The 22500-nt window shown below is 41.4% G+C and overlaps 1 protein-coding gene across 1 annotated transcript in view; it reads left to right on the top strand.

The window, feature by feature from the left end:
* Positions 1-1753: 1753 nt before the first annotated feature.
* gjc1 (gap junction protein gamma 1) overlaps positions 1754-22500 on the top strand; it is a 168731-nt gene continuing 147984 nt past the window's right edge. The window contains exons 1-2 of the mRNA XM_061905392.1: positions 1754-2727; positions 6269-6941. The gene's annotated coding sequence lies outside the window, so the exon portion shown is untranslated. The remainder of the gene's footprint in view (positions 2728-6268; positions 6942-22500) is intronic.

Raw genomic sequence — 22500 nt, forward strand, 5'->3', positions numbered from 1 at the left:
CAGTCCTCCGCCGCCCCCCCCCCCCCCCCCACACCACCTTCCCCTCCTCCTCCCCCCGCCAACAGGAAAGGCTGACTTCAGCTGACGTGACCTCCATCACTCCTCCAGCGCTCTGGCGTGAGCCGGCACTGTTCCCGGCCCCGAGCCATGAGACGGATGGCAGCCGGTCTGAATGCGAGGGCCCCGAGCACTTGTTACAATCTGTGGTCCTCACGCTAAATATAGACTGAAAGAGAGTTTTTTTTTTTCTTTCTTTTTTTTCTCCCATGTGGAAGGTTTATTAGCAAGGGCCAAGACAAACCTTTACGTTTTTTTATCCATCTGCTCTCGCCACCTCATTACTCAGCCTTTCCCTCCACCATGAATCCATCACGCCGCGCTTACCTGTCCTTGATCCCGTCCTGTGGCGAGGCCTTGTCGCCACGCCCACCTGCCCCCCCGCCCGTGTGGGTCTGGGACTCAGTCACACTTCTCTCTTCTTTGCTGCCGTCACATGACCCTTTTTTTAAGGTCACTTCATTAGGCACACTACAATCTGAGGCAGGCCTGGGCAATTATTTTGACTCCGAGTATAGCTCGGTTGATAGAGTGGTTTTGCCAGCAACTTGAGGGGTCTAGGTTCAATCCTCGCTTCTGCCTTTCAAGTCACTGCCGTTGTGTCCTTGGGCAAGACACTTTACCCGCCTGTTCCCAGTGTCACCCACACTGGTTTAAATGTAACTTAGATATTGGGTTTCACTATGTAAAGTGCTTTGAGTCACTAGAGAAAAGTGCTATATAATTCACTTCACTTCTCATTTAGAGAAACAAATGTGGCTGTGGGCCGATATGTCTATTTTTAGGAATACTTATACAAAACCTCACAATAATGTCGGATTAAATGCCAAAAACGTTATGGAATTTTACATTTTTCTATGAACAATAAAACACTGAATATTTACAAAATACGACTTTTTACTTCACATTTAGAGAAACAAATGTGTCTGGGGCCCGGTATGTCTATTTTTAGGAACACTAATACAAAACCTCACAATAATGTCCGATTGAATGCTAAAAACGTTATGGAAATTTTTATTTTTCTACGAATGATAAAACACTGACTATTTAGAAAATACGACACTTCACATTTAGAGAAAAAAAATGTCTCAGGGGCCGGTATGTCTATTTTTAGGAATACTAATACAAAACCTCACAATAATGTCGGATTAAATGCCAAAAACGTTATGACAGACCTGAAAAAAAAAAACATAATTGTATTTTGCATTTTTTCTATGAACGATAAAACACTGACTATTTACAAAATGTGACACATCATATTTAGAGAAACAAATGTGTCTGGGGCCGGTATGTCTATTTTTTAGGAACACTAATATGAAACCTCGCAATAATGTCGGATTGAATGCTAAAAACATTATGGAATTAAAAAAATTTTCTATGAACGATAAAACACTGACTGTTTATAAAATATGACACTTCACTTCACATTTAGAGAAAAAAATGTCTCGGGGGCCGGTATATCTATTTTTAGGAAGACTAATACAAAACCTCGCAATAATGTCGGATTGAATGCCCAAAACGTTATGACAGACCTTAAAAAAAACGTAATGGAATTTTAAATTTTTCTATGAACGATAAAACACTGAATATTTACAAAAAATGACTTTTCACTTCACATTTAGAGAAACAAATGTGTCTGGGGGCCAATGTGTTTATTTTTAGGAACACTAATACGAAACCTTACAATAATGTCGGATTGAATGCTAAAAACGTTATGGAATTTTACATTTTTCTATGAACGATAAAACACTGAATATATACAAAATATGACACTTCACTTCACATTTAGAGAAACAAATGTGTCTGGGGCCCGGTATGTCTATTTTTTAGGAACACTAATACATCGTCTTTCTCGTCTCTGGCTCCGCCCAGGCCGACGACATCATCTTCCTCGTCTCTAGCTCCGGCCAGACCGACAACATTGTATTCGTTGTCTCTGGCCCCGCCCAGGCAAACGACATCGTCTTTCTCGTCTCTGACTCCGCCCACGCCGACGACATCGTCTTCCTCGTCTCCGGCTCCGCCCAGACCGACAACATTGTATTCGTTGTCTCTGGCCCCGCCCAGGCAAACGACGTCGTCTTTATCATCTCTGACTCCGCCCAGGCCGACGACATCATCTTCCTCGTCTCTGACTCCGCCCACGCCGACGACATCGTCTTCCTCGTCTTTGACTCCGCCCAGGCCGACAACACCGTCTTTCTCGTCTCTGGCTCCGCCCACGCCGACGACATTGTCTTCGTCGTCTCCGGCTCCGCCCACGCCGACAACATCGTCTCCCTCGTCTCTCCCTCCACCCTCCCGTGACTTTGGACTTTTTTGTTTTTCTAGAAACGCCTGGAAGAGGTGCTACTGTCAGGCTTGTCACTGACAGGTCGGTTATGTTTTAGTTTTATCTCTGTTGGCTTTATTTCCTGTCAGCGCTTTTATTTTGTTTCGGTTTCCTGTTTTTCTCCCTGAGCGCTGTTTCTCCTCACCTGCTGCTGATTGGCAGCCTGGCCCCACCTGTTGTCAATCAGCTGGCTAGTATTTATACCTGCCTTGCCCTCCAGTCAGTGCTGGAGTATTGTGAGCTGTTTCCTAGTTCCTGAGTCCTGTTTTCCTGAATTTTATTTTTGACATTAGAAGTCATGTTTTCCTGCATCAAGCCTGCCGTCTCTGCATCCTGGGGTTCGTCACCAACACTTCCTGACATATCCATTACATTTTTGTATTGTTGCATGTGAAGCAATTATAATGTCAATAGAGGTAATTATTATTGTTATTTTTCATTATCAATAGTTTTATTTCTGTTGGTATTTGTATTGCTCCATTCGTAGTGCAATAATATTCATTGTCATTTCTGTGTTATTAATATTTACTTCAGCAATGTTATGTTGTTGTTATTGTCTCGCCTGGACAGGACATAAAACAATACAGTAAAGTCAAGGCACGGCTTATATACAAAAAATAGAACATGTTGCACTATTTACTATATATCTTATACTTTTGCATACTGTTTTAAAAATTTTTACGACAGACATTAAACTGGACACTCAAGCGAAGTGCAAAAATAATAACTAAGGCTGTCAAAAATACAGTTAAATTAAGTGATTATTCACACAAATATATTGCATTAATACTGTATAGTTGCAGATTAATCATGCAATTTATTATTATTTTTTGAAATGGCTTTTTACACTAATATATTTTAAGCTCAATTGCTTACCTGAAAGACGACAGGACTTTTACATTTATTTTTTTACCGACTTTTGAGCGAATACATTTTTTTTTACATTTAAAGAGGTTTGTGTATGATATGACAATCAAATTACATTTGTGTCAAAAAAATTGGGGCATTTTTTTTAGGTCATTTTGATGTCTATAAACCAATAATTGACTCTGGGGGAAAAAAAGTGTGATTTATGTGATTAAAAAATAATAATCTTTCAACACAACTAATAATCAGAATCAAAAATATTTCATTAATACCCGAGGGGAAGTTAAGATTTTCAGCGCAATCACAGAGAGAGAGAAACAAATATTCAGTGTAAGCCGGGGCCCTGGGAGAGGGGGCCCAGACTGAGGCCAAGGGAAAATAAAACCTCATAGCCATAGCACACATAAGCATGTGTGTAATAGGGAAACATCAAATAACATGGACATTATTATTCCACGCCATCACTTATCACTATTAATTAAAAAAAAAGATTGAAAAATAAATACGTAATAAATACATACAGCTTAATTAAAAAAAAAAAAAAAAATTATTACAAAAATTACAAAACGATTTAATAAAACAAAACAAAAACATCATATACACTGTGTTGGCCTCTGCAGTGTTACACGCCATCATTAATCACTGTTAATTTAAAAAAAAATTATTAAAAATTAAATGCAAATAAATACATACAGCTACAAAAAAAATTGTTTTATTCCAAAAAAAATTTATAAAAAAAACATATCCACTGTGATAATCACTATTAATGGACAAAAAAAGTGATTACTCTGATTAAAAATATTAATCTTTCGACAGCATTAATAAACAGAATCAGAAATACTTTATTAATCCCGAGGGGAAATTAAGATTTTCAGCACAATCCCAGAGTGAGAAAAACATTTTCAGTCTAAGCCTGGGCCCCTGGAGAGGGGGTCTAAATTGAGGCCAAGGGGAAAAAAACATCATAGCCATAGCACACACAAGAATATGTTTAAAGAGGGAAACATCAAAGAACATGAAGGACATTATTATTCCACGCCATCACTAATCACTATTCATTAAAAAAAGATTAAAAATTAATTACATAGTAAATGCATACAGCTTCAAAAATGTTTATAAATTTTAACAAAAATTACAAAAACATTTATAAAACAAAACCAAAACAATATATACACTGTGGTGGCCTCTGTGGTGTTCCACGCCGTCACTAATCACTATTGATTAAAAAAAAAAAAAGATAAAAAATTACATACATAAATACATACAGCTACAAAAAATATTTTTTAACAAAAATTACAATAAAATTAATAAAACAAACAAACAAAAAACATATGCACTGTGGTGGCCTCTGCGGTGTTCCATGCCATCACTAATCACTGTTAATAAAAAAAAAAGATTACAAGTTAAATACATACAGCTACAATTTTTTGAAATATATTTTTACAAAAAAATTAATAAAGCAAAACAAAACAAAAAACATATACATTATGGTGGCATCTTCAGTGTACCACGCCATCATTAATCACTATTGATTAAAAAAAAAAGAAGTGTCATTAATCGGATTAAAAATAATCTTTCGACAGTCTTAATAATCAAAATCAGAAATACTTTATTAATCCCAAGGGGAAATTAATTTTTTCAGCATAATCCCAGAGAGAGAAAACATTTTTCAGTCTAAGCCTGGGCCCCTGGAGAGGGGGTCCAAACTGAGGCCAATGGGAAAAAACCATCATAGCCACAGCACACAAAAGCATATGTTTAAAGAGGGAAACATCGAAGAAAACAAAGGACATTAAAGATATTGAAAGAGCAGAGCTGATGCAAACAGATATTTCTACATACAGCTACAAAAAAAATAAAATAAACATATACACTGTGGTGGCCTCTGCGGGGTTCCAGGCAATCACTATTGATAATTAAAAAAATGTAAAATTATAATCTTTCGACAGCAATGATAACAGAGAGAGAAAAAAATCAGTCTAAGTCTGGGTCCTGGAGAGGGGGTCCAGACTGAGGCCAAGGGGGAAAAAATCATAGCTATAGCACACATAAGCATATATTTAAAGAGGGAAACATCAAAGAACATGAAGGACATTAAAGACATTAAAAGAGCAGAGTTGATGGTACCCAGGGTCCAGACTGAGGCAAAGGGAAAAAAAACACCATAGCCATAGCACACATAAGCATATGTTTAAAGAGGGAAACATCAAAGAACATGAAGGACATTAAAGACATTAAAAGAGCAGGGCTGATGCAACCAACCATTTCTACATACAGCTACAAAAAAAAAAAAAAAAAGATTAAAAATCTTTCGACAGCACTGATACTACAAGAGAGAGAGAAAAAAATCTGGGCCCCTGGAGAGGGGGTCCAGACTGAGGCCAAGGGGAAAAACACCATAGCCATAGCACACAAGCATATGTTTAAAGAGGGAAACATCAAAGAACACGAAGGACATTAAAGACATTAAAAGAGCAGAGTTGATGGTACCAGCCATTTCTACATACAGCTACAAAAAAAGCAAACAAAAAAAGGATTTAAAAATCTTTCGACAGCACTGATAATAAGAGGGAGAGAAAAGAAATTAGTCTAAGTCCGGGCCCCTGGAGAGGGGGTCCAGACTGAGGCCAAGGGAGAAAAAAATCATAGCCATAGCACACATAAGCATATATTCAAATAGGGAAACATCAAAGAACACGAAGGACATTAAAGACATTAAAAGAACAGAGTTGATGGTACCAGCCATTTCTACATACAGCTACAAAAAAACAACAAAAAAAAACATATACATTGTGGTGGCATCTGCAGGGTTCCAGGCAATCACTAATAACTATTAATTTAAAAAAAAGATTAAAAATTATAATTTTTCGACAGCACTGACAATAACAAATAAATAATTTATTTATAAATGATACAGAACACTAAATAGAATGAAATGCAGTATTTTTATGATTAGTCGTCAAAATATATGTATATAAAAAATAATTAATATAATTCTCTTCTATCAAGCAGATGCTGACCCATCGGGAGCGCGCACGGTCACCGACGCGCACGCGCCTGCTCGCTGCGGAGACGCGCCTGCTCGAGCCCCGAGCTGTCACTCAAGCGGAGCCCCGGTTCGACAACGCTAGCGAAAGGGAGGAGATCCACATCCAGAAAAAAAAAAAAAAAAAAAAAGAACCGAGGAGGCGAGGAAGAACCTCCACCCCACCCGAGTTATGCGCCCTGCTTCCCGGTGAGCAACAGATCGGCGACTCGGCGGCGCTCCCACACCGGAGGAGGGATGAGCCGAGGAGGGGGAGACAATACCAGAGTCAGGCGGCACGTGTGAGCCCCTTTTCGGTGGAGCTCGCGTGGATGACGCGGAAGGACGAGGCGGTTGTTCGGTCCGAGCCAAAATGACCCCACCGCTGCCATCCTCTTCATCATCCTCATCCTCATCCGGTACCACGGAGGGGGCCCGGTTCTGGCAGCGCTTTTACGCGGCAGACCCCGTAGTGACCACCGCTGTGGACAGCAGGAGAGTGGCGTGGAGAGCCCCGCAGTAACACGCACACACCCTCGCCGAGACAAGTCCCGCGGATCTTCCAAGTTTGGACCGAGCGAAAGTCCGAACCTCCTCCTGCTCTCCGTCTTCTTCCTCCTCGGCTTCTCGAACCCAGCATCTTCACAGGCTCGCACAGCGGTAAGAAACAACCCCTTTTCTGTTTAAAAAAAAAAAAAAATTGTTTCGACGTGACCCGAAAAAAGTCCATTTTGGTGCCGAACCCGTCATCCCTTGAAGGGGTGTCGTGCACGCGCCGCGCGGCACCGCAGCGCGCATGCTCCCCGCGTCCCCACTGGGGCGAGGGTCAAAGTTGCCATTAAAGGCCTACTGAAATTAGATTTTCTTATTTAAACGGGGATAGCAGGTCCATTCTGTGTGTCATACTTGATCATTTTGCGATATTTTTGCTGAAAGGATTTAGTAGAGAACATCCACGATGAGATTTGCAACTTTCGGTGTTAAAAGAAAAGCCCTGCCTCTACCGGAAGTCGCAGACGATGATGTCACAAGTGTGGGGGCTCCTCACATATTCACATTGATTTTAATGGGAGCCTTTAACAAAAACAGTGATTCGGACCGAGAAAGCGACAATTTCCCCATTAATTTGAGCGAGGATGAAAGATTCGTGTTTGAGGATATTGATAGCGACGGACTAGAAAAAAAAAAATCGGATTCCGATGTTTTTAGACACATTTACTAGGATAATTCTAGGAAATCCCTTATCTTTCTGTTGTGTTGCTAGTGTTTTAGTGAGTTTAACAGTACCTGATAGTCGGAGGGGTGTGTTGACGCTAATGTCTTAGGGGAGTCGAGGGCAGCTATGGACGGCACACGCTCAGCTTTTCTCCGGTAAGAAGCGACTTTTTACCACAATTTTCTCACCGAAACCTGCTGGTTGACATTCGGTCATGATCCATGTTCGCTTGACCGCGCTCTGATCCATAGTAAAGTTTCACCTCCAGGAATTTTAAACAAGGAATCACCGTGTGTTTGTGTGGCTAAAGGCTAAAGCTTCCCATCTCCATCTTTCTACTTTGACTTCTCCAATATTAATTGAACAAATTGCAAAAGATTCAGCAACACAGATGTCCAAAATACTGTGTAATTATGCCGTTAAAGCAGACGACTTTTAGCTGTGTGTGTGTGCAGTGCTCATATTTCCTAACAGCCCGTGACGTCTTGCGTACACGTCATCATTACACAACGTTTTCAAGACGAAACTCCCGGGAAATTTAAAATTGCAATTTAGTAAACTAAAAAGGCCGTATTGGCATGTGTTGCAATGTTAATATTTCATCATTGATATATAAACTATCAGACTGTGTGGTCGGTAGTAGTGGGTTTCAGTAGGCCTTTAAAGGCCTACTGAAATGAGATTTTCTTGTTTCAACGGGGATAGCAGGTCCATTTTATGTGTCATACTTGATCATTTTGCGATATTGCCATATTTTTGCTGAAAGGATTTAGTAGAAAACATCCACGATAAAGTTTGCAACTTTCGTTGTTAAAAGAAAAGCCCTGCCTCTACCGGAAGTTGCAGACGATGACGTCACAAGTGTGGGGGCTCCTCACATATTCACAGAATATGTGAGGCAATTTCCCCATTAATGAAAGATTCGTGTTTGAGGATATTGATAGCGACGGACTAAAAAAAAAAAAAAAAATCGCGATTGTATTGGGATGTATTCCGATGTTTTTGGACACATTTACTAGGATAGTTCTGGGAAATCCCATATCTTTCTATTGTGTTGCTAGTGTTTTAGTGAGTTTAACAGTACCTGATAGTCGGAGGGGTGTGTTGACGCGGTCACGCCAAATTTCTTCCCCCTACAAAAACCTCCCCCCCGGAAGACATTTGGCATTAATGCTTGAAGGACCCCAATGAGGGTGGAAGGACCTTAAAGCAGCCCACACAGCTGCCTGTTTTAAAAGCATTATAATTGGCTTGATTGTCATTGGTGAAAAATAACGTTGAGGAAAAAATATTAGCACGCGCTTCTTAATTGAAGCCCCCCTGTCCACGCGAAGGGTCCACATCCATCCATCCATTTTCTACCGCTTATTCCCTTTGGCGTCGCGGGAGACGCTGGTGACTATCTCAGCTACAATCAGGCGGAAGGCGGGGTACACCCCGGACAAGTCGCTTACTCCTCGCAGGGCCAACACAGATAGACAGACAACATTCAAACTCACATTCACACACTAGGGACCATTTAGTGTTGCTAAGAGTCGTCTCGGTTTTTGTAAAAGTTATTTTTTGTGTTTTTTCGCCTTGCAACATGATGAATTTTTACACGAAAAATTGTAGTGGTTACCAAAGGCGTCATTGGGTGCTCGGTGTTTGTGTCCCGATACCAATATTTTGGTATCGGTACCAAAAGTATTTTGGTACTTTTCTATAAAAAGGGGACCACAAAAATGTCATTATTGGCTTCATTTAAAAAAAAAAAAAAAAAAGTATTATGGTACATTAAAGGCCTACTGAAACCCACTACTACCGACCACACAGTCTGATAGTTTATATATCAATGATGAAATATTAACATTGCAACACATGCCAATACGGCCTTTTTAGTTTACTAAATTGCAATTTTAAATTTCCTGCGAAGTATCCTGTTGAAAACGTTGCGGAATTATGGCATCACGGGTTGTAGCGGTAATGTTCTTCCAGCACCGATCACGGCTAAAAGTCGTCTGGAATTACACAGTATTCTGGACATCTGTGTTGCTGAATCTTTTGCAATTTGTTCAATTAATAATGGAGACGTCAAAGAAGAAAGATGTTGGTGGAAAGCGGTGGATTGCAACACAAACACAGCCGGTGTTTCTTTGTTTACATTCCCTTAAAGATGACGGTGAAGCTTTAATATGGAACAGAGCGGTCAAGCGAACATGGTTCTCTACCACATGTCAACCGGCAGGTTTCGGTGAGAAAATTGTGGTAATAAGTCGGCTCTTACCGTAGACATGAGCGGAGCTCGTGTCGTTCCTCCTGAAGCTGTCAAAGAGGCAGCTGCCACTCTCTTGCCTCCTCCGTGGCTTCCCTCAGAGACACTGGCGGTCACCACACCTGTGGCCACACCCTTCCGACTTTCAGGTATGACTATATAATCTCACTAAAACACTAGTAACACAATAAGCAGATAAGGGATTTTCTAGAATTATCCTAGTAAATGTGTCTAATAACATCTCTCCCGTCCAAAGGCAAAACCCGCTAACTCAATTTTGGTCAAAACTGAGCTGATAATAATTTTGGAGTTCCGAGGTGATATGCTTTACATTAGTGTATGCGATATTGTAATTTGTTCCGTAAGTAAGCTGTTGCGCGCATGGCAGGACCTAGCAACTACCACATAACCGCGTAGATACAACAGAAAAACCTAGTATCTCAAGGGACCAATCGGAGCTTCTTTGTCAGTCGCCTTATTGTCTTTAATGAGACATTTGCACGAATGGGGGCCGACGGTCAACCTGATTATGTGATATTATGGCACGAGGGGATATTTGGAAGATTGGCCCAGGACGTTGCAAGCACCTTCATTAAATGTATTGTTCTTGAGTCTTCCCCTTGCATACTCTTTTGGGCAGATAACTGTGGAGGTCAAAATAAAAACTGGACGCTGTACACGGCTCTTGCCCAATGTGCAAACGCAGAATGGGGCCCACCCGAGATTGTGATAAAATATCTGGAGAAAGGGCAAACGTTCATGAGAGCAGATTCAATCCATGGCTCAATCGGCAAGAAAATGAAAGCTCAAAAAAACATCTATACGTTTGATGACTTTGCAAATCTTTGTAAGACAGCATCAAGATAGATTGGTTTTCCTTTGTTTCCTCAAAATCAGCTAGAAGTGAGTTACTAGGTTTTGCCTTTGAACGGGAGATCTGAATTACTCCCACTGCCCTCAACTTTTTTTTTTTTTCCTTCTAGTCCTTCACTCTAACTTTCCTCATCCACAAATCTTTCATCCTCGCTCAAACTAACGGGGAAATCGTCGCTTTCTCGGTCCGAATCGCTCTCGCTGCTGGTGGCCATGATTGTAAACAATGTGAGACTGTGAGGAGCTCCACAACCAGCGATGTCACGCGCACATCGTCTTCTACTTCCGGTACAGGCAAGGCTTTTTTATTAGCGACCAAAAGTTGCGAACTTTATCGCCGATGTTCTCTACTAAATCCTTTCAGCAAAAATATGGCAATATCGCAAAATGATCAAGTATGACACATAGAATGGACCTGCTATCCCCGTTTAAACAAGAAAATCTAATTGGAGTAGGCCTTTAAATTGGATTTATATTATTCACATGTGAATAATGCTGTATAATAGAATGTATTTATATTATTTACATGTAAAAAAAAATACGTAGGTGCTTATTGTTTATTGTGAGCAAACTGTGGTGCTGAAATTCCCCTGGGGATCAATAAAGTAATTTCTATTCTATTCTATTCTATAGCATATGTTTCTCATTGCAATTTTGTCCTTAAAAAATAGTGAACATACAAGACAACTTTTATTTTAGTAGTAAGTAAACAAACAAAGAATCCTAATTTAGTCTGCTGACATATGCAGTAACATATTGTGTCATTTATCATTCTATTATTTTGTCAACATTTTTAAGGACAAGTGGTAGAAAATGAATTTTTAATCTACTTGTTAATTTCCTGTTAATATATGCTTACTTTCTCTTTTAACATGTTCCATCTACACTTCTAAAATGTAATAATCATTTATTCTTCTGTTGTTTGATACTTTACATTAGTTTTGGATGATACCACAAATTTGGGTATCAATCCGATACCAAGTCGTTACAGGATCATACATCGGTCATATTCAAAGTCCTCATGTGTCCAGGGACATATTTCCTGAGTTTATAAACATTATACACATTTTAAAAAAACAAAAGATGTTGTGATGCAAAAAAATAGACGTAATCTTAGTAGTCTCGACTAGATACGTGCCTGTACTTGGTATCATTACAGTGGATGTTAGGTGTAGATCCACCAATGGCGTTTGTTTACATTTTGACACCGGTGAGCTACGGTGTGTAGTGAAGCATGTTTAGCTATTCCTCGTCCTGCAGGGATGATATTTGTAAGAAACATACTTTATTTGTTGCCATGGAGACCAGGATTAGTGATGTAGAAGTAGCTACAACGCGGATGGACGTTAGCCTCCAGCTAGCTAGCCATGTCTTAAAGCACCTCTTCCTTTCTGAAAGTCGCTTCCGGACGCGTCGTTTTGTGGGCGGTCTTGTTTACGTGGCTCACTCCTACAAGTCAATAACATAAACAGAGCGTACCTTTGTGCATTCACGCAAAGCATGAAACTTTTGGTGGACAAAATGAAACAGAGCAGGAGTGGAAGATTTTACATGTAAACAAACTCTTGTGTCACAGACCACACTATGGTGAGTTCAAGAACCGCCGAAATTAGTAGGACAAAGCGATGTTCACCAAATACTGTCATTAGTGATGCATAGACACAAACATATTAAACAGTGGGCTTTCTAACAATTGGGAAGGTTTATGTCATGTTTGTCAAACAAAAAAAATACTAAAACAAAACCAAAAAATGTTCCCCTCATCCTTTTTCCATTTTCAATCCTTTTTTAAGGGCCACTAGGGCGTCGCTAAAGAGCCACGGGTTGCTGACCCCCTATATAGGCGTTAGAATTAGAGATATTGTCCAACTCTTAATTACCGATTCCGATATCAACCGATATATTGTCATGATTCGTGATCCGGATCATGTTTTGTTTAGTTATTGTCACGACTTGGACTATGACTTGGAGATGTTTGTTTTTCCAAAGCGAAGGGAAATTGGCACGAACCAGACGTGAATGTGAGTACATTTTTATTTAATAATCTAGTAAACTAAACAAAAGGCAAACAAAGGGCGCGCACAATGGCGGAGAACAAAAAAAAAAACAAAAGACTAGTACAAAGGCTACAAACTATAAACATGAACAAAAACACTTGCACTGTGGCATGAATAACAAACCTTACGTGGCGTGGACAAAACGAACAGCATGATATGGCATGTAGGAGTACCGGGATATGTGGGTAAGTTGCCAGCCCGACTACCTGGAAACTGTGGCTTACATAATAAACATGATAAGTGCAAACAGGTGTGAGACAAGAAGACAGGGGCGTGACATGAAGACAAGATGAAAACTAATGAGTTGGCATGGCTCTCCCTTAGAGATAGGGTGAGAAGCTCTGCCATCCGGGAGGAACTCAAAGTAAAGCCGCTGCTCCTTCACATCGAGAGGAGCCAGATGAGGTGGTTCGGGCATCTGGTCAGGATGCCACCCGAACGCCTCCCTAGGGAGGTGTTTAGGGCACGTCCAACCGGTAGGAGGCCACGGGGAAGACCCAGGACACGTTGGGAAGACTATGTCTCCCGGCTGGCCTGGGAACGCCTCGGGATCCCCCGGGAAGAGCTAGACGAAGTGGCTGGGGAGAGGGAAGTCTGAGTTTCCCTGCTTAGGCTGTTGCCCCCGCGACCCGACCTCGGATAAGCGGAAGAAGATGGATGGATGGATGGATGGATGGAGTTGGCATGGTAACGAAAACAAACCAGGAAGTGCAAAACAGGAACTGAGTGTCCAAAAAACAAAACCGAACATGACCAAAACAAAACATGATCCATAGGCGTGACAGTCATGTTCTGTTAGTTTTGGAGTCCCTTAGTTCCTGTTTTGTGCACTTTGGGTGTTTGTTTTGGTTACCATGGGTGTTAATTGGTGTCACCTGCCTCTGATTAGTGCTCGGCACGTTCACCTGCTGTTGAGCACTAATCAGAGAGCTATTTATTCACGTTGGTTTATTCCTGTTCATGATTCCTGATCTTGATCCTGTGCTAAGCTGTTATCTTAACTTCCCGTGCGATCGGGATGTTTTTCCTTGGTTTGTTTCTGTCTTTTGGTACTATTATGATCAAATTATCATCTCCTACCTCACGCTGTCGTCCGGAGCCGTCCGTCCTACATTCCGGGAGAACACCACGTGACATATATACAGTCGTGGAATTAACACATTATTATTATGCCTAATTTTGTTGTGATGCCCCGCTGGATGCATTAAACAATGTAACAAGGTTTTCCAAAACAAATCAACTCAAGTTATGGGAAAAAAATGCCAACGTGGCACTGCCATATTTATTATTGAAGTCACAAAGTGCATTTTTTTTTTAACATGCCTCAAAACAGCAGCTTGGAATTTGGGAGAGCAGGAGGAGAGGTTGAGGTAGGTGGGGTTGAAGTTGGAAAGTTAGTGCTGCAAGGGGTTCTGGGTATTTATGTTGTGTTACGGTGCAGATTTTCTCCCGAAATGTGTTTTGTCATTCTTGTTTGGTGTGGGTTCACAGTGTGGCGCATATTTGTAACAGTGTTAAAGTTGTTTCTACGGCCACCCTCAGTGTGACCTGTATGGCTGTTGACCAATTATGCCTTGCATTCACTTGTTTGTGTGAAAAGCCGGCCGGCCCGCAGAGGTTTATTGGCGCTCTGTACTTCTCCCTACGTCCGTGTACCACTCTGTACAGCGGCGTTTTAAAATGTCATGAATTGTACTTTTTGAAACCGATACTGATAATTTCCGATATTACATTTCAAAGCATTTATCGGCCGATATTACCGGACATCTCCAACTAGAATGCAGGTTTTCCCGCAGCATTTTTTTGTTAAGGCGGCCTACTTAACAACAAAGAGCCACCGCCTAAACCATAGGTGTCAAACAATTTGGCCCGCCATTTAATTTCATTTGGCCCTTGAGGCAATATCAAATTAACATTAGAGCTGGCCCGCCGCAGTAACACCACATTCACCACTAATACTCATACTCGTCAACCCTTCCAATTTTCCCGGGAGACTCCCCAAGTTCAGTGACCCTCCCGAATTTCTCCCGATTTCCACCCGGACAATAATATTTGGGGCGGGCAGTAAAAGCACTGCTTTTGGCGTTCTCTACATGTCGTCACGTCCGCTTTTCTTCCGTAAAAACAGCGTGCCAGCCCACTCACATGATATATACGGCTCATACACACACACAAGTGTATGCAAGGCATACTTGATCAACAGCCATACAGGTCACACTGAGGGTGGCCGTATAAACAAGGTTAACACTTTTACAAATATGCGCCACACTGTGAACCCACAGCAAAAAAGAATGACAAACACATTTCGGGAGAACATCCGCACCGTAACACAACATAAACACAACCGGACAAATACATAGAACCCCTTGGATCACTAACTCTTCCGGGACGCTACAATATACACCCCCCGCTACCACCAAACCCCGCCCCAACTCAAACCCGCCGCCGAAAAAGGCATTAAATTTGTGTTTTTACTTTATTTGATATGCCATTGATATTTTTTAATTATTATTTGTCACTATAAAGTTATATAAGCCTTGCTTGGTCAATATTCAATGCAAAACTTGTTTGGGTCCCTATTAAAGGGTTGTGAATTGTGAAGTGAATTATATTTATATAGCGCTTTTCTCAAGTGACTCAAAGCGCTTTACATCATGACACCCAATATCTAAGTTCCATTTAAACCAGTGTGGGTGGCACTGGGAGCAGGTGGGTAAAGTGTCTTGCCCAAGGACACAACGGCAGTGACTAGGATGTCACAAGCGGGAATCGAACCTGCAACCCTCAAGTTGCTGGCACGGCCACTCTACCAACCGAGCTATGTTCAACCTCGGCCCGCGGCTTTGTTCGGTTTTAAGTTTTGGCCCGCTCTGTATTTGAGTTTGACACCCCTGGCCTAAACTAAAGTCATAAAAAAAATATATATATATATATATATATATAATTATTACAAAAAATAACACTAATAAAAAATAAATAAAGATAAATGTATCTATGTTTTTTCTTCAAAAAATAATAGTAATAAAAAAAAAATTATATATATATATATACATGTGAAGTGAAGTGAATTATATTTATATAGCGCTTTTCCTCAAGTGACTCAAAGCGCTTTACATAGTGAAACCCAATATCTAAGTTACATTCAAACCAGTGTGGGTGGCACTGGGAGCAGGTGGGTAAAGTGTCTTGCCCAAGGACACAACGGCAGTGACTAGGTTGGCAGAAGCGGGAATCGAACCACTCTACCAACCGAGCTAAACCGCCCCAATATATATATATTGTATTTTTTTGTTGTTTTTTGTCCTGTCTAGATTCTTAGGCAAATCATACAGTTGAAGTAGATGCCCTTTTGCTTACTTACAGTAAGTCATTAATTTGTCTTCGTAAGTCAATATTTACTAAGTCTAAATAATGACATACTCAGTATCTCAGGCAACTAGGACTATATATCGAGATACATATCGTATATTGCCTTCCCCGTCCGTCCGCCGGTCCCGGGCGGCACCCCTTCCTCCTGGGGAGACACCACCTTCACTAACAAACAATTTTCTGGGGCAAACACTGGAATGCATTAAAAAAAAATCCTGTGTGTTCTTGTCTCACATAAGGATTGTGAATGACAGACAAAAAAAAAGTGCAGTTCTTCTTTAAGTGCTGTATTGCTTTTGTGGGCCATATTTAAAAAAAAAAAAAAGGACGTGGCGGTCCAGGCCTGGCCCCCAGGCCTTGAGTTTGACACCTGTGACAAGGCGAGCTAAATATTTAAAAAGGCTGACCGTCATGCCGATACATGTCACAGCTGTGGTGTTGGTGTACCTAATAATATGGCCGGTGTGTTACTGTCATATATTTTCCATAAGCAGCAAACCCCCCCCCCCCCCCCCTCTTCATCCCATCACTATCATTCAGCGCAGTTAACCAGGGGCAGCGACCCACACCTGGCATCTTTCAGTGTGATGAAAAGCGCCGATCGCCTCCGCAGGAAGCTGCCGTGATGACATTTTCCTCCCCGCTGCCGCAGAAAACGAGCGTTTATTGCGGCGGGGATTCCCAAAGAAAAGTGTGATGGATGTTGCCACGGTGACCAAATAGCGAGACCTTCACACCGGGGAAGGTCTTGGATGGGACGCCTTGTAATGGCGTGAGCACCTCCATTCGTCCGCTCATCTTCGCAGACTCGAGGCGCGTTTATTGTATTAACCGTTTCTGCGCAGTGGTCCATCTGTCGCCACGTGACCCCGCCCACCTTGATTATTACCCCCACACCTCCTGCAGCAGCACCGGAGGAGAGAGCTTGGGTGGGGGGGTTGGAGTCGACCCCTGCGCCGGCACTCAAAGACAGATGAGGCGCGGATTGTGGGAGGCAGGCCATGAAACGCACTATCAGGGCTCCTGGGTGACCTTTCACCCAAATCACAGCCTTTGCACGTTCCCCCTGTAAATTCACTCCCTGTGAATTATCATCACCATGACAACCAAGGACAAAATCCTGCCGATTGATTGCCTTTTTACGGTACAGCAGGGGTGTCCAAAGTACGGCGCGGGAAATGGCTTTTTTATTTACCAAGCCGTGGAACGATCTGAATACACCTAAAAAGCAGCCCATTATATTATTCCTCATACTTCAACTTTTTTTTGTTATAGTTCGGCACGTTTTTCTTACGATTAATACGAGACGCCGCGGCCAACGAGCCCCCACATATGTTATACCGTCGGAAAGGTCTCACTCGCCTCTGTGGCGGTACTTTAATTTTTATGGGAACGGCGTGGTGCGGTTGGAAGAGTGGCCGTGCCAGCAACCTGAAGGTTCCTGGTTCGATCCCCACCTTCTGCCAACCTAGTCACGTCCGTTGTGTCCTTGAGCAAGACACTTCACCCTTGCTCCTGATGGGTCGTGGTTACGGCCTCCATCAGTGTGTGAATGGGTGAATGTGGAAATGTGTCAAAGCGCTTTGAGTACCATCTTTGAAGGTAGAAAAGTGAATTATATTTAAATAGCGCTTTTCTCAAGTGACTCAAAGCGCTTTACATAGTGAAACCCAATATCTATGTTACATTTAAAGCACTGGGAGCAGGTGGGTAAAGTGTCTTGCTCAAGGACACAACGGCAGTGACTAGGATGGCGGAAGCGGGAATCGAACCTGCAACCCTCAAGTTGCTGGCACGGCCACTCTACCAACCGAGCTATACCGCCCCGGTAAAAAGTGCTATAAAAGGATAACCCATTTATTTGTGTTACCATGGTGACTGTCAGAATAATTGTATCTAAGTTATCTCAAAACTTTGTTTCAATGAGTTCGCGGCGAGCAGACAAAAGCTGTCTTTGATCTTATCAATCAAAAGGTTTGAAAAACTCCACTGCGTAGGATGGGAAGTGACATGAAGGTGTCTGTTTCTTTGATGTATTGTAAACCACAGGAAGATTTTGTCTTGACCCGAGATCTACAAAGCAGAGAGAAAGCAGGTACCGTTTTGTGACCAAAAGTAGCGGCTGTTTACAACCGTCCCTTTAGAAACAGCTGTTGCCATGTAATCAGGGAAAGTCCAAATAACAGCGGAGGCGTACAATCTTTCGTCAGAGCGGGATGGGACACTGTACAAGGGTGCAGGTCCACGCGTTTCTCCTCTTTGAGCCAAATTTAATTCTGTCTCTGTTTAATTCCTTGCTTCTTTGTCAGTTTAATAGATGTGATCAGTGTTTGAACCTGACAGTGACTCTATTAACAAAAAAAAAAAAAAGAGCCAATTGAATGGGGACATACCCTTTTAATGAATGATTGCTCTGAGACGAACATCAAAAGGACAAGATTATCTCCTCTTGTAGCTCAGCCATACTTTGGGATCTGAGCCGAGGATGTCGTTGTGGCTTGTGCAGCCCTTTGAGACACTTGTGATTAAAGGGTATATAAATAAACTTAGATTGATTGAATGATTTTATAATAACGTAGGCTCCAGCACTCCCCGCGACCCCGAAAGGGATAAGCGGTAAAAAATATATAATAAAATCCTCTGAAGAGCAGGAAAACCTGCGAGACAGGGGATTTTATAATAAAATATATAATAAAATCCCCTGAAGAGCAGGGAAACCTGCAAAACAGGCCTGTAGGGATGAAATTGTTATGATCCGCTGCCCGGATCATATTATGATTTAGGTAGAAGCATTTAAGTCTCACCTTAAAACTCATTTGTATACTCTGAGCCTTTAAATAGACTCCCTTTTTAGACCAGTTGATCTGCCGTTTCTTTTCTTTTTCTCCTATGTCCCACTCTCCCTTGTGGAGGGGGTCCGGTCCGATCCGGTGGCCATGTACTGCTTGCCTGTGTATCGGCTGGGGACATCTCTGCGCTGCTGATCCGCCCCCTCTTGGGATGGTTTCCTGCTGGCTCCGCTGTGAACGGGGCTCTCGCTGCTGTGTTGGATCCGCTTTGGACTGGACTCTCGCGACTGTGTTGGATCCATTGTGGATTGAACTTTCACAGTATCATGTTAGACCCGCTCGACATCCATTGCTTACCTCCTCTCCAAGGTTCTCATAGTCATCATTGTCACCGACATCCCGCTGGGTCATTATTGTCACCGATGTCCCACTGGGTGTGAGTTTTCCTTGCCCTTATGTGGGCCTACCGAGGATGTCGTAGTGGTTTGTGCAGCTCCTTGAGACATTAGTGATTTAGGGCTATATAAGTAAACATTGATTGATTGACTGATTTTTGAGTCTGTTTGTATTTTCTGTTAGTTTTGGACTCCTTTTGTTATTGTTTGTGCACCTGTGAGTTAGTTTTGTCACCATAGTAACGTATTATCTTCACCTGCCGCTTGTTCCGGTTTGCACACCTGCGTTTTGGTAATCACTGTCATTATTTAAGCCCACCTTCTCCCGTCAGTCTGCCTTTCTTCGTAATTTGGTTTCACGCAACAAGTAACGACTTCTGTGTTCCAGCTAGCTTCCACGCTAGGTCCTTTTGTTTATGCTAGCTCCCATGCTAAGCGCCTTTTTGTTTTTCTAGCTCCCATGCTAGCTCTTTTTTGGTTTTGTCTCAGTCTGATTTATAGTTTAAATAAATGATTGGTTCTTACCTTCACGTTGTGTTCAAAGGCCGACTGCATCCTTGGGAGAACTAACCCGCATCACAATGCCACCAGGTCGTTACGGAAATAGCCTCCTTGTTTTTTGCTGACCTAATGTATATTCCGCTCTACCCTGGTATTGAGCAATGTATAACGGATAAACCACGGTAACCTTGACTATATATATATATATATATATATATATATATATATATATATATATATATATATATATATATATATATATATATATATATATATATATATATATATATATATATACTGAACGCAATGATGTCACATTATCAATGGGAAAATACATTTTTAAACAATATGATTTGCCTGAGCGGCTAGGAGACACCAAGAGTAACAAGCGGTAGGAAATTAATTACAGAAAACAGATTTAAAAGAATAAATATACTAAGATAAAATAAAAATTCAGATATTTTAACTTTGCACATCCCGCGGGCCGGATTTTGGACGCAGGCGGACCGGACCTTAGTTATGAAGTATTGCGGTATTTTAAAAGCGTCCATCCAGGCTTTATGATACTTTGCTTTTAATAACCTGTGTGACCATCACACCAGGATCAATATCACCATCTACTGTGAGAATGTATTTACAGTCTAATAACACTCTGGGGAAGGCTGCTGGTGGGGGTGGGGGTGGGGGCAATTAATGAGGCTCCATCAAGCTGGAGGCCCATTAGATGTTCTTGTAACCTTTTAAAGTGCATCACGCATGGCGGAGGAAGAAAAGGCTGTTGGGACTTATTGCTTTATGGTAAAATAGCCACGATGATGTTATATTTAACGATTAATTTGCTCATTAATGGTCTTTTTTAATCGTCTTTGTTCACCGGATTTTCGCAAGGGTCAAATTAATGCTTTTATAGTAAGGGAAAATACGTATTTGACCAGGCAGAGAGAAAGTGTCTCATGTCTTTTTGGTCTATTTCACTTACAAAATATATAACTACAAACCCAAACGTCCACTGCAGAGGACACTGGCTCTCAAGAGGATGTAGCTCACACATAACGAGTTGCATCTAGAGGCCCAGTGGTTCTATAATATACAAAACCCAAAACCAGTGAAGTTGGCATATTGTGTAATTCATAAATAAAAACAGTCTTGCTGAAATAAGCAGGGGCGTCCGTGAAAAAGACGTTGCTTGGATGGCAACATATGTTGCTCCAAAACTTGTATGCACCTTTCAGCTTTAATAGTGCCTTCACAGATGTGTAAGTTACCCATACCATCACAGATTCTGGCTTTTGGACTTAGCGCCTATAACAATCCGGATGGTTCTTTTCCTCTTTGGTCCGCAGGACACGACATCCACAGTTTCCGAAAACAATTCGACCACAAAACACTTTTTTCACATTGCATCAGTCCATCTTAGATGACCTCGGGCCCGGCGGCGTTTCTGGGTGTTGTTGATAAATGGCTTTGGCTTAGTAGAATTTTAACTTTCACTTACAGATGTAGCGACAAACTGTAGTTACTCACAGTGGTTTTCTGAAGTGTTCCTGAGCCCATGTGGTGATATCCTTTACACACTGATGTCACTTTTTGATGCAGTACCTTAGGGATCGAAGGTCACGTGCAGTGATTTCTCCACATTCTCTTAACCTTTTGATGATATTACGGACTGTAGATGGTCAAATCCCTAAATTCCTTGCAATAGCTCATTGAGAATTGTCGTTCTTAAACTGTTTGATGATTTACTCACGCATTTGTTCACAAAGTGGTGACTCTCGCCCCATCCTTGTTTGTGAATGACTGAGCATTTCATGGAAGTTGCTTTTATACCCAATCATGGCACCCGCCTGTTCCCAACTAGCCTGTTAACCTGTGGGATGTTCCAAATAAGTGTTTGGCGGGCATTCCTCAACTTTCTCAGTCTTTTTTGCCACTTGTGCAAGCTTTTTTGAAACATGTTGCTGGCATTCAATTCCAAATGATCTAATGTTTGCAAAAAATAACTAAGTTTACCAGTTTGAACGTTAAATATATTGTCTTTGCAGTCTATTCAATTGAAAGTGTGGCCCTGGGGCCCATATGCAGCCCGCAGCTTGAGTTCTTTTGGCCCAGAGCGTACTGTTAAAATAAAACCAAAAGACATAATGTAGTGAGAAAAAGTTCAGGGATGTCCTGATATGATTTTGATATCAGATATCGATCCAATACAAGCTCAATAACAAGTATTGGATTAGCGCAACCTCGACATACATAATAACAAGTGACCTTCATTGAACAATTTTGCAGTCTAAAACACAACATTTGTAAAGACAAACAAATATAAAATGTTATCAAATACATACACAAAGTCTCCAAGTCAGTGGCGCATTAAAATGGGATCTAGTAACAAACGTGTCCGCATCACTCCACTTACTTTTAATTTTCCTGAAGGAATCAATAAAGTACTATGTATCTATCTACTACGTCATGATCTTAAAGAATTATTGTGATATTTAGGTATTGCAGAATTTTTTTTCTAACCACTCCGCTTCAACTTAAAGAAAGCATAAGCTCTTTCCAGATGTTAATAATACATAGGTTAGTGTGTGTCATCACTACCATTATTCTCTGTCTGACTAATACCACGCTACAAAGTAATAACATGATGTCTATTTTGTGCTGATATCGTGTCGGGTTGTATCAGCCAGTAATCAAGACGCGATTATCGGTATCGTATTTGAGTGATAATGGATTTTTTCTCTTTCTGTTGCAACAATCCTACCAATCAG

This window comes from Nerophis ophidion, linkage group LG07 (genome assembly GCF_033978795.1).
Source record: "Nerophis ophidion isolate RoL-2023_Sa linkage group LG07, RoL_Noph_v1.0, whole genome shotgun sequence".
NCBI classification, from domain to species: Eukaryota; Metazoa; Chordata; class Actinopteri; order Syngnathiformes; family Syngnathidae; genus Nerophis; species Nerophis ophidion.